The following is an 11,829-nucleotide window of genomic DNA, read 5'->3' on the forward strand; positions in this document are numbered from 1 at the left end:
GTCCACCATGATCTGATCTTAAATATTTAATCTTCAATCCTGTCTCAGTTTCTACTTTAGCCTTAAAGATCTTAAGCTTTTCAAATGCTTCATATTTTTCTTTCAGAAAAGTAATCCACATAATTCTAGAATAATCATCAATGATTAGCATAAAATATCTATCACCATGAAAGTTTTTAACTCTAGTAGGGCCACACAAATCAATATGAATAAAATCAAAACATCATTTGATTTATCTTGTATACTCCTCAAATAGGTTCTAACATGTTTAACCATTTTACATTCTTTACATACTGGATTATAGGGCTTCATAATCTTAGGTATATCCCTGTCTATCCTAGTTGAACTGATCTTCACAATGCAATGAAAATTCACATGACATAGCCTTTTATGCCATAGCCGACTCTCATCAATTTGTGTAATCAAACATGTCTTTTAACCAGAGTTCAAATAAAATATATTACCTTTTTCTTGTGTACCAGTTGCTATCTCCAAGTCATATATGTTAATGATTTTCCGTTTTCCATCCTTGAACTGTAATTGAAATCCCTTATCTACCAATTGTCCTACACTCAAAAGATTATGCCTCAAACCTTCAACATAATAAATATTGTTAGTATTTTTCTTACCATCCAGTGATATAGATTCTAAATTCCTTTGATCATGCATGCCTTGTTATCTCCAAATCTAACTAGACCACCATCAAATTCTTGCAAAGACAAAAATTCCCTTTATCTCCAGTCATATGATGTGAACAACTACTGTCAATTACCCATTCATCATTGTCTTCAATTTTAGCAGCAAGTGCCTTCTCTTTAGGTACATTCTCTTCCTATTCCAGATCATCTTCCTTGATAGCCAGGAATACCCATTCCTGCCATTGTTGGATCCACTAGTATAGTCCTCTGTTGGTTTATCATCAGAATCAGTATTGCCTTCCTCATCCACTATGTAGCATGATTTCTCTCTATTTTTCTTTTATTTATATTTGTTCTGATATTCAAGGTTTTAAATGATCTTTAAGCTCTTTCTTCAAATCTTGGATTTCTTTAAGGACTTCTAGATGCAAAATGACCAATCTTATTACATGCCAAACATTTAAAAGGTTCTTTTCCTTGATACTTACTTACTACCAGTCCTTTCGGTACTCTTCTAGCAAACAGTGCTTCAAGTTTCTTAAACCCATCATCTTCTCTCTTCATATCTTCCAATTCCTTTGAATACAAATCTTTCCAGTCTTGCTTCCCAATTGTAGATGTAGATGCATGAAAACAAGGTTCAGACTTCATAGCTCTAGATGCTCCAAATTCTTCAAACTCAAAAGGAGATAGTTTCCCAACCAAAGTATATATGTTAACAGATGTATTAGCCATTGTTATCAACTCATTGATAGTAGTAGCCTTCATTTTGTAAGCTGGTGGTAGGGCTCTCAAGACTTTAGAAACAATTTTATCTTCACTCAGAGTTTCACCACAACATTGAATTCCCATAACAAACTCATTTACCCTTTCTATGATTGCAATAATCCTTTCATCTTCTTCCATCTTCAGGTTTTTATATCTCAGCCGGCCACCATCAAGTTTAGAAATCTTCACTATAGGGTCACCTTCATTAAGAGTCTCCAACTTATCCCATATAGTGTTTCTAGATGATTTGTCAGTTAATCTCATTATTTGCTGATCAGAAAGTGCACACGAGAGGGCTTCTCTTTTTCTACAATCATTCTCAAGCTCCTTGTTTAGGTTTGATGGAGGAGGATTGTCAGATCCTGAATTATAGGGTGTGACACAATTCTGTATGATCTCCCAAATCTCCTTGCCAACACATCTCAGATGAGTCTCCATTTGAATCTTCCATACTTTGTAATTTGTTCCATCAAGCCTCAGAATATCCCTTTGAAAGATAGCTCTAGAAGAATTGGATGAACTTGAACTGTTAGTCACCATAGGATCATCCTCAAGCAGTTAATCTTTCTGCAAAGATGATCAAATATCTGATACCAATTGTTAGACAGTTCAAATAACCCGAAGACAACCGAGGGTGGGGGAGGAGGGGGATTGAATCAGTTGTCTTAGATTACCAGAACCATTAGCAATTTAAAGTTTAATACCAGAACCCAAAATATTAATACCAGAATACAAGATAAACCAATTAAGAATGAAAAATAATCATAGAATAATTACCATCCACATAACACCAAAATTTATACATGGAAAACCCGGTAAAGGGAAAAACCATGGTGGGAAGCCTACACACAGTCATATAATACTTTTGCAGTAAGTATGTGAATTATAATTGAGGGCCCTGCACTTGCACTTGCAGGAAGGCCAACAGCCTAGAGTGAACTTCTCATCACAAAAGGAGCCTCACTGACTACATAGAAAAGCAAACTAAAATCTGGAGAAGTGTTGAACTACAAAACATAGCATCTCCTATGCCTGAGTACAATTCTGGTTTAAGCTCAATACTGGAGGACTAAATCCTCTCACATAAACTCAATTCGATCTCCAATGATTGACCAACTCCTTTGTCTAAATTATATTACATTATTCACACATTACATTCCTTGACCATGACCTCTAACAATAACCATGATGATCTACAATGAGATCTTACATGTATCTATATAAAACCCTCGATCATAAACAATCAGGTCGGCCACTAGACAATAAACTAATTACATAATTACAAAACACGTCGGCCTTAGGCCAAACAACTAATATAAATACATAAGACATCCCAGAAATACATCAATAGGTCCTATCCATACGTTATATTAAATTCGGTGCATAACCTAGATCAATCGGGACCCAATATAGGCCCATACCCTTCATCAATGATCTCCATCAACCAAGTCTCGAACATGATCACCAACAACATCTTGAAACTCCACCACAAGTTGCACCAACACCACTTATGCAATTCATCGAAGATCTTTACCAAAATTTCTGCCAATGAAACCCTTGCCATAACCAGAAACCAACCTTCTAACCAACTAGGATAGCATCCAATCATCAGACCAAAACCAATAGACCAAATATGAGCATGAGTATCATGAACAAGCTAGTTCCATCACCAAACTATATCGAAGCCTACCGGATCATGTCAGATCCAAGTTAACTAGAAACCACTCATCCGACCGGGATTAGAAGGGTGTCAGTAAAGCATTCAAACAACTAGTGTTGGCATCAATGGCAAAACATCAATGCAACACATAATCAATTCCATCAAATGACCAATATCAATAACTTGCGAAAAGGGCTAGCCAACTTTAAAATTTGAATGATTTTGAAAAGTTGAAGGTTTACATGTAGGTTGGTACTCATGTAGTGGATCAATTATGTAGTTATGGATTTGAATCGAGATGTCAAAATGTTAGATCTAGAGATTAGAATAGTTTTTAATGAGTGTTAATAGGAAAATTAAGATATGTTCATGAATCAAATTCATATTGAGTGGTTATGAAATAGAAAGGAGTATATATTAATTAATGCCAAAGTGAAACAATTATTTCAAGTGAAATTAAATTTTAAACACTCAATGAATACAAATATGGTTGAAATTGTTAAATTGTTTTCACAATGAGTTCTGTATGTACATATTATATTTGTCTAACTTATTAATATTAATGTGATACATATATGAATATGAACTAAAAATAATTATTAATAAATTACAATTATACTTAATATATCTTGCTATCCTAAAAGTAAAATATTATATAATCAAATAATCAATATAAATTTTATTATAGTTTTAATTGAAAAGATTTGAATAAATATATTTTAATAAACTATAACTATAATCATAATTTTATTAAAAAGTTATGAAATCCTAATTATAACTCAATCCATAGGATCTTATGATCATAATAATAACGCTAAAATAAATTTAGGATGCAGTATACGACTCCAATAGAATGACAACTATCGAGCAGATGTTAACAAGTTTGAAACAAACCAGAGAAAATTATACACAACCATTACCTAGGAAAGTCCATGGAAGATCATTTCAGAGATTGGAATATACCTAGTGTCATGTATAAACATTTCTAACAAATTTAAAACGCAAATGAATTTATGATCAAGCTGAGTAGACACGATCCTTGTTCCACAAATATCGAATGGCTTTGAACCATCTCACAGATCCTACTGCATTAACTTTTGTTTTGTTTCTTTTTGATAGATATTACTTGTTTAGATTATATGAATCTGTAATAAGGCGCCCAATGCTATACCATTGTTAAAGAACTTAAAAAATCAAATTATACCGTAGATCTATTGGGCATACTTACTCACACATGCACTAGACTTTCAAAATTAATCAAATATTCTCACATTCTTAAATAAAACCAAATTTATTAGTATTTATACATTCGATCCATAAACATTGAGACAACATCGATACTCTATTTATGGACAAAGCCAATTCCCCTAAAAAAAGTAGGAGATGACTAAAAATGCTTCTTGAGTAGACTCCTCCAATTTGTTATTTGTATGATCAAACAAACGGTGAGGTCGTCTCCTTTTCTAATTTGTAAATTAGAATTTGTTATTTGTATGATCAAACAAACGGTGAGGCTTGCCCAAATAACTACCAACCATTTTCAAAATCCCATTGCAAAGCTTGAGACTCGGTGCTGTATCATTATTTATACCGATGGAAGTGTAGTTGAAGGTAAAATGGATGGACAAACCTGGTTATATGGGCCTTGAATGTAAGATGTGTAGAAGAAATTATGTAGCATTTCTTCTTTGTTTGTGATGTCTTCCAACATGCTCCTCCCAATCCATATGCTTTGCTCTGTTAGGCTCCATTGCTTTCCTCCACATAAGTTGAAATGCTATATTTGTAGAGCCATGTTGTCCATAAGATTTCATGAGCACAATCTGTTACATCATGCTCTTTTTGTTGAACAACATCAACTTTCGCTTCTCGCTTCAACCAATTTCTCCACATAACTGTATTAAATTAAATGAAGCAAATTTTATTTTAGGTTCCTCTTCCTCTTCGAGCATTCTCCGTCACTTATTTTTTCCTTTGCGCTGAAGTACACTCTTTCATATGTTATATGTCCTTCCCTTATTTTTTAAAACCCCTTCCTACCTATCATTGATTTTCTTTTGGACTAGTAAACCGAGGTCATAACTTTTGGAGGGAGCCAAGGCTTTTCCCAATCTATTTGGAAGTTATGTGGAATGTGAGAAAAGAATAAAAATTATTCTTACGATTTGCATGCATTGCCCATGCTCTTAAATAATTTCTGTTATTTAAAATGTTCCATTATAGCTGGCCATGACTGACCGGCCAATTGTGGTTGCGTCACCAAACTTTCTACAATAAATAGAGTGTGCGTGATGTACAAATACAATGAATAAATGTGAGTTCTTGGCACGAGTCGAACGTTTTGGAGGTTTGGCCATGAGTTGCGGGTACGGGTTATGCTGGGATTATTTGTACAAGTAGCGTGGGGTAGCAAGGTTTAAATTTTTAATTTGAGTTTGAAAAGTTTAAGGTTTAGATATATGCTGGCATTCAGCTAATGGATAAATTACATGTTTAAGGATTTGAATCAAGAAGTCAGCTGTTAGATCTAGAGATTAGAATGGGTTTCGTAATATGAGTGCTAATGGGAAAAACCACGATATGTGATGAATCAAACTCAATGCACAATTAAATAAAAAGGAATATAAATTAATGCATGTCAAAGTAAAATAGTTAGTTCAAATGGAACTTAATATTTCAAACATTCAATGAACACAAATGTGGATGAAATTGATAATTCTTTCCACAATAAGTTCTTCACTTAGCTGCTACATTTGTCAAATATATTTGTGATAATGTGTATATGGATAGGATCTAAAAATAATTATGTAGGATCACCTTAAAAAATTATTTAATTGTTTGACCTAATAAGTGAAAAGATATTAATGATTGCAACTAGCTAGAAAACTTGGAACCCAAATGCTTAAATAATACATAAATAGTTTAGCAAGTGTTTAGCAATAAGACACTATATGTGTAAAGGGAGGTTTAAGTTTAAACATGATGCACAAGAGCTCTTAACAAAAACATATGGGATATAGTTAGATATTTGATGTTTTGATCACAACATATTGAGTAGATAAATCTAGTAAGCCTTAAGGTTTCACTTTGTAGATGCATTACCCCCAACCATTTTTTCTAGATCAAACACCAATATTTTTAGTAATGTCAGCTTAATTAGGTTAAGTCAACTATTTTACTAAATTGAGGGCATCAAGTTCATGAGGGTAGCAAGAATGTGTTCCTTTGGATCTTCAAATAAATATTTTTACTTCCATCTCATGCAATTTGTTTAAAGATTGGAGGCCATGTTTGGGCTATAATATAGAAAATTTCCCTCTTAAACTTGAAGCCACTAGGGGAGTGCTTTTGCAGATCCCTAGGAAAGGGTGGATGAGTAGTTCTTTCCTCATCAACACAATTAGATGATGGAAGGGGAGAGGCCATTCCCAAGGAACCTTCGCCTCCACCCAAATTCTCCTTTCCACCCATTTAAATCTCTCCTTCAAAATTTTGGTTATCACAAGCCTCCTCAATATTTGAGCCCTCATGAACCCGACTAGGAGGATCATGCAAAACCTTCTTCCTTTAATAAATCTTATTTTTTCATCCCTAATAAGGGGGCATTCTCCTTTTTCTACTCCTCTAATACACAAATCTTATTTTTCTCATGGGAAGCATCATCTTCTATTTCCTAGTCCTCATCCCCCTCCCTATATCCATCTACATTTCCTCCTTTGAACCCAAGCTTATTGACTATTAAGCGAGTGGAATTTTACCCTTAGGGATGGATGAAATGGCTTTGAAATGTTTCATAATTAGAAGGATCAATTCCTCGTGAAGAATAGAGTTGCTTTTCTTATTATTATGCTCTTTAATACTAGCTTCCAAGGAGAACAAGAGATAGAAATAAAATGAAACCAAGAGCTGGTGTCTAAATTGATTAAGCAGAGAAAAATCATATCCTTAGATAGTAGTAAACCATCCATCCAAAGTAAAATATTGCATAAGCATTGGACCGCATCCATACCTACCCAAAAGGGTTTAAGAGAGTCTATCTAGTAACCTCTTTTACAGTTCTTGACAAGCTTCAGCCCTCCTTACATTTTAAAAAAGTTTTCACCATGGACTTAGAATATTTTATATCCCTAAAGATCTTTTTTCTTTCCATAGGCAGCTTTGTGACCCTCACATTCAATTTATAATAATAGAGAAAGCCTTGCCCTATAGTCAACCACCCAACAACATAGTCGCAATTATAATGCTAAAAAACACTCTATGAAACAACATAATATGAAAACCATGAAATCAAGAACCAAAATCAATCACAATTCATGTGGAAATAAATAGCCAATAAGCACCAAGGGTGAAAACCAACCTATTGTCATCAATAAAAATATCAAATAATTGTAAAGATCTCCATATTATCAAAATATTTAATTGCATAATTATAACAATTTTACAAAATTTACACATAATTAAGAATTCACTTTATTGAATAATCCATTATGCCCAATATACCAAATGTAGTTACATAATGTTACAACTCAACACAATGTTTGATTGCATAAGCCAAGAGATTGGCTAAACATAATGAAAATTACTTATGCTACAAAAGGCCATAAAGTAAAATAGAGACTCCCAACTGAATATCATCCTGATAGGGGCTCCCAACATCTATCTCCCACACTTACATCAGAGGTGAGAACACTTCCAAAGTGCTTTACTGCCCAATCGTGAAGCATTTACGCTTCCTCGGATTTCTTCCTGACACAAAGAACCACCAACCCTGCACGAAGAAGTCTAGCAACTCGAAACTGATAGGGGATGGAATCAGATGTAGCTTAGTGTATCTATAATCTATGATGTTGTTGTATTGACACTAAGATATGGAAGATAGTTAAATTGAAACAATTTACTTAGCAAGCATATACTAAGAGATCAATAGAACTTTGGCCAGATATTTTTTAGGGCCAACTACCAGTAGATGAGTTAAAGAAGAGACTTAAATCTCTCTAAAAACTCACCCTTCTATTTTGATCCATATTTGGTACCCGTCCATCGCACAAATAATAAAATGATCACACAATGAATACACAATAGGCACCAAGCATACATACACTCATTGGTATCACACAATGCATACATGAGCTTGCAACATGCTAATGCATCTATTTAATATGAATACAAATTCACATAGGAACATACATAGTCATACAAAGACATGCATGTGCTAAGGAGTGCATCAATCTATGCATTTACAATGTCTTTTTCACAAGAACACCACATTTTGCATTTGGATACCTTCAAATGTTGGTAACTAAATATAATATATTAATAATAATTGATATACATGTCAACAATGTCAAAAGGAAAACTCATATAAGTAAAAGCACATTCTTGCATATCTAACTAATATTGAAATACACACCTGTAGTCCAATTCGAGGATAATGTTGTCAATATTGTAAATGAGAAAAACATGGAAGGCAATTAAGCCATCGATGAGTATCAATCTACTAATTAAACTAATGTCAACAATATGTAATATTGAATCGCCCTTATTTGCACAAAAGGGTATACTCAATAACTAACTAGTAATCATTTACGAGATATAAAGGCTTATCATAAAATACTATTCCACTAAAGAATTCAATATCATCTTTCCCATATTACATTCTCGTAGCATAATTATACTAAGAGATTTGTAAGTGTTATTCTAAGCTAAAGTTGTTATCTAGAGGTTACAGTGAATCTTCTCACAATATAATTAATCATATATACTTGTGCTTACTTGATATTCCTTATAATTTTCCAAAACAAACGTTCAAGACAATAAATATACTAGCTTTCTTACATTGAGACAATGAAAACACCACATTCATAACAATAAAACCTCTTTAAAATAAATACACCACATTGAAATAATAAATCTACTATAAAATAAGATAAATTAAAAAAGATCTCTTATATTAAAAAAATACTAATTTCTTAGCAAATAAATATTAATCTCTTATTCTCATTTCATATTTTTCTTTCTTAATTTAATCTTACAATATTACTTAACTTCTTATAACAAAAGATTAAGTTCTAGTAAGTTAGATTTCTTCTTATGTAAGTTTTTGGGTGGGCTCTACTCTCCTCAACTTAAATTTTATACCAATTTCTTCATTTACTTAATATGTTTTGTTTTGTTTTGTTTTTCCTTGTGGATGCCTTACATAACATATAAAAAATATTTAATATCTAATCCCCTCTAATCATAGGAGCATGAATTTCTTTGTACTAACGTATTTTAAGGAAATAAAATAAATTAAATTAAAGATGCACTGAATTATCTAGTCATAGCTTCTTTTTTTTTAAATATGCTCGAGTATTTCAATAAGATAACTCCATTACCTTTTTTCTTTTATGGACTTAAAGTAATCAAGAAATTCTATCTAAATTTTGAAGCATAGTAAATGCATGTGAACTCTTTGAATAGTTTCCTCAATAAATGTGAGTGTATATAGGGGATATGATCCTCTTTAAATGTAGGAAAGGACAGCTGTTTGAGAAATACGTTCAAATGTGTTTGTTGAGGAGGCTTTAGAAAAAAATTTAAACAATTTCAAAGCAGCATCCTGCTTGCCTTTGCTCAAATGGAACAACAGAATAAGGTATCGAATCTGGACATCCATCAAAGTATAATTGTAAATATATTAATTCCAGATGTGGTAATAAAGTGTGCCACTCTTAATCACCCACAGCCTTCAAATGAACTTATACACACGATTCGATAAGAAGAATTTATGAAGAAATACTCTTGAATAATTTCAAATTGGGACAAAATTTCTTCAGGCTTATATATGAAAATTTGAAATTCCTTCCGGTAACACAACTTTTTGATTGGATCCTAAAAATGCTGCAACTTATGTGCTTGTCTAAAACATTTATGCAGAAACAGACAAGCGTAGAGAGGTTCAAATAGTAAGGAGATTGATGCAAGATAGAGGAATTAAAAAATAACCTTGGATGTAGTTGGATTAATGGCCATAAAATAATATATTCTTTTGTTTCGGAGACATTTCACATCCACAGGGACAGAAGATCTATTTAAAGTTGGAGAAATCAGCTTGGAAATTGAATTCAGCAGGCATTTCCAAATTCAAGACATTTAGTTAATGCTGTGCAAGGTAAGGAAAAATAATTATTTACCTGTCAACGTAGTTAAAAGTTAGCAATTGCATTTGGCTTGTTAAACATAGCCCTTGGAACAACTATAAGAGTTATTTGCAACCTTCAAGTATGTACTGATTGCTACTCTGCATCAAAAAATTTCTCAGAGATGTGAATCGCTTACATCATTTCAAAACCTGAGAAATACGTTTGGATAGAGATCAACAAACCTACCTTATGAATGAGGCATAAAACAATGCCAAATTGATTGATCTTACTAACCGAGGGTTTGAAATCTATGATCCCCCTAACTCATGCCATTAATGTCACACCGTAAACGTTAAGATAGAATGCATAAGCAGATTTTATCATCAAATGAAAATTGTGGTTCATTGCATATTCAAAGTTGATTTTAAAAATATATTCAAGCAAAGAATACAACAGTGGTAAATTATAAGAAACATACCTGTTGACCTTTGAGTAGATAAAACTGCCAACTTGTAATGTAATATGGAAACACGTACCAGGCGCGTAATAAAAAATGGTTACATAATGAAAGAAAGATACAAATCCGGGGCAAGCCATAAATACCACAGTCACTATTCAGTGACACCTTCTCAATGTTATCTTCGCTCTGCAAATATGATTGCTTTTTATGTTTTTCTTCGCTTTCTCTCTATATCCCAAATTAAGGAATAGATCCCCCTTTTATTTGATTCAAAGCCTAACAAAATGGCTATGATCTTCCAAGGCACTAAAAGTGTGAGAAAGAAAAGGTGCTAGCCAATCCTATCCGTAACTCCATGTTTTCCTCAGTTTTCTCCCTCGTCGAATTAATGTGAAGCAAGCTTTCTAGGAAGATTCATGCATAGACTAGTCATATGACTGGCTTAACAAAATGCCTCAAAAGAAAAATGATCTGACAACTACCATCATTGCAGGATGCACACCAAATGAATGATTATGTGTACTTCAAATATGCATTTTCATTTCTATATTATCTAAAATATAATAATGCAATCATTTGATATATTCAATATTAAAATATGCATTTTATATATATTAGTTTGATAATAATAAGAAGACAAATAAACATGATTTGTAGATGATACAAAATTATTAAAGATGTAACTAACGTACGTCTAAATAATTATAGACTAATAATCACAAAGATGATAATCCATAGTATCAAAAATGTTCCATTTTAATGAATATTATTTATTAAAACTATACAATATTGTTATATTTAAACGGTATATAATGATAGGTAATATAACAATTTAATGTCATATTTAGAAGAATATTTTAATTAAAAATAAATAAATAAAAATATCACTTGGGATAATAGTGAGTATATTTTGGGTTGTGACAATAATTAAGAAGAGATAGGGTGTAAAACATAATCACCCATGTAGATCGAGATGAGTTAACCACTGTGGAGAATATCATGTTTTATAATATCTTTAATATTAAGGGGAGGGTCATTCCCATTCTAATAGAATCCCTCTCTCCACAAAACACCAATATTAGTGAAAGAATTTACAAGGGAATTATCTTTCCTAAAAATATGAGAAATATACACATTATCAAAATGAACTAACTTGGAGTATGCCCTTTAAACAATTGA

At 32.5% G+C, this 11,829-nt stretch overlaps 1 long non-coding RNA gene across 1 annotated transcript; it reads right to left on the reverse strand.

Moving 5' to 3' along the window:
* Positions 1-7,523: 7,523 nt before the first annotated feature.
* Positions 7,524-10,882, reverse strand: LOC131075178 (uncharacterized). The gene is made up of 2 exons (XR_009372467.1): positions 10,669-10,882; positions 7,524-10,509 (listed from the first exon to the last, which is right to left on the reverse strand). It is a non-coding gene; the product is annotated as an uncharacterized LOC131075178 (long non-coding RNA).
* Between the last annotated feature and the right edge of the window lie 947 nt (positions 10,883-11,829).

The sequence above is a fragment of the Cryptomeria japonica genome, chromosome 5 (assembly GCF_030272615.1).
Source record: "Cryptomeria japonica chromosome 5, Sugi_1.0, whole genome shotgun sequence".
NCBI classification, from domain to species: Eukaryota; Viridiplantae; Streptophyta; class Pinopsida; order Cupressales; family Cupressaceae; genus Cryptomeria; species Cryptomeria japonica.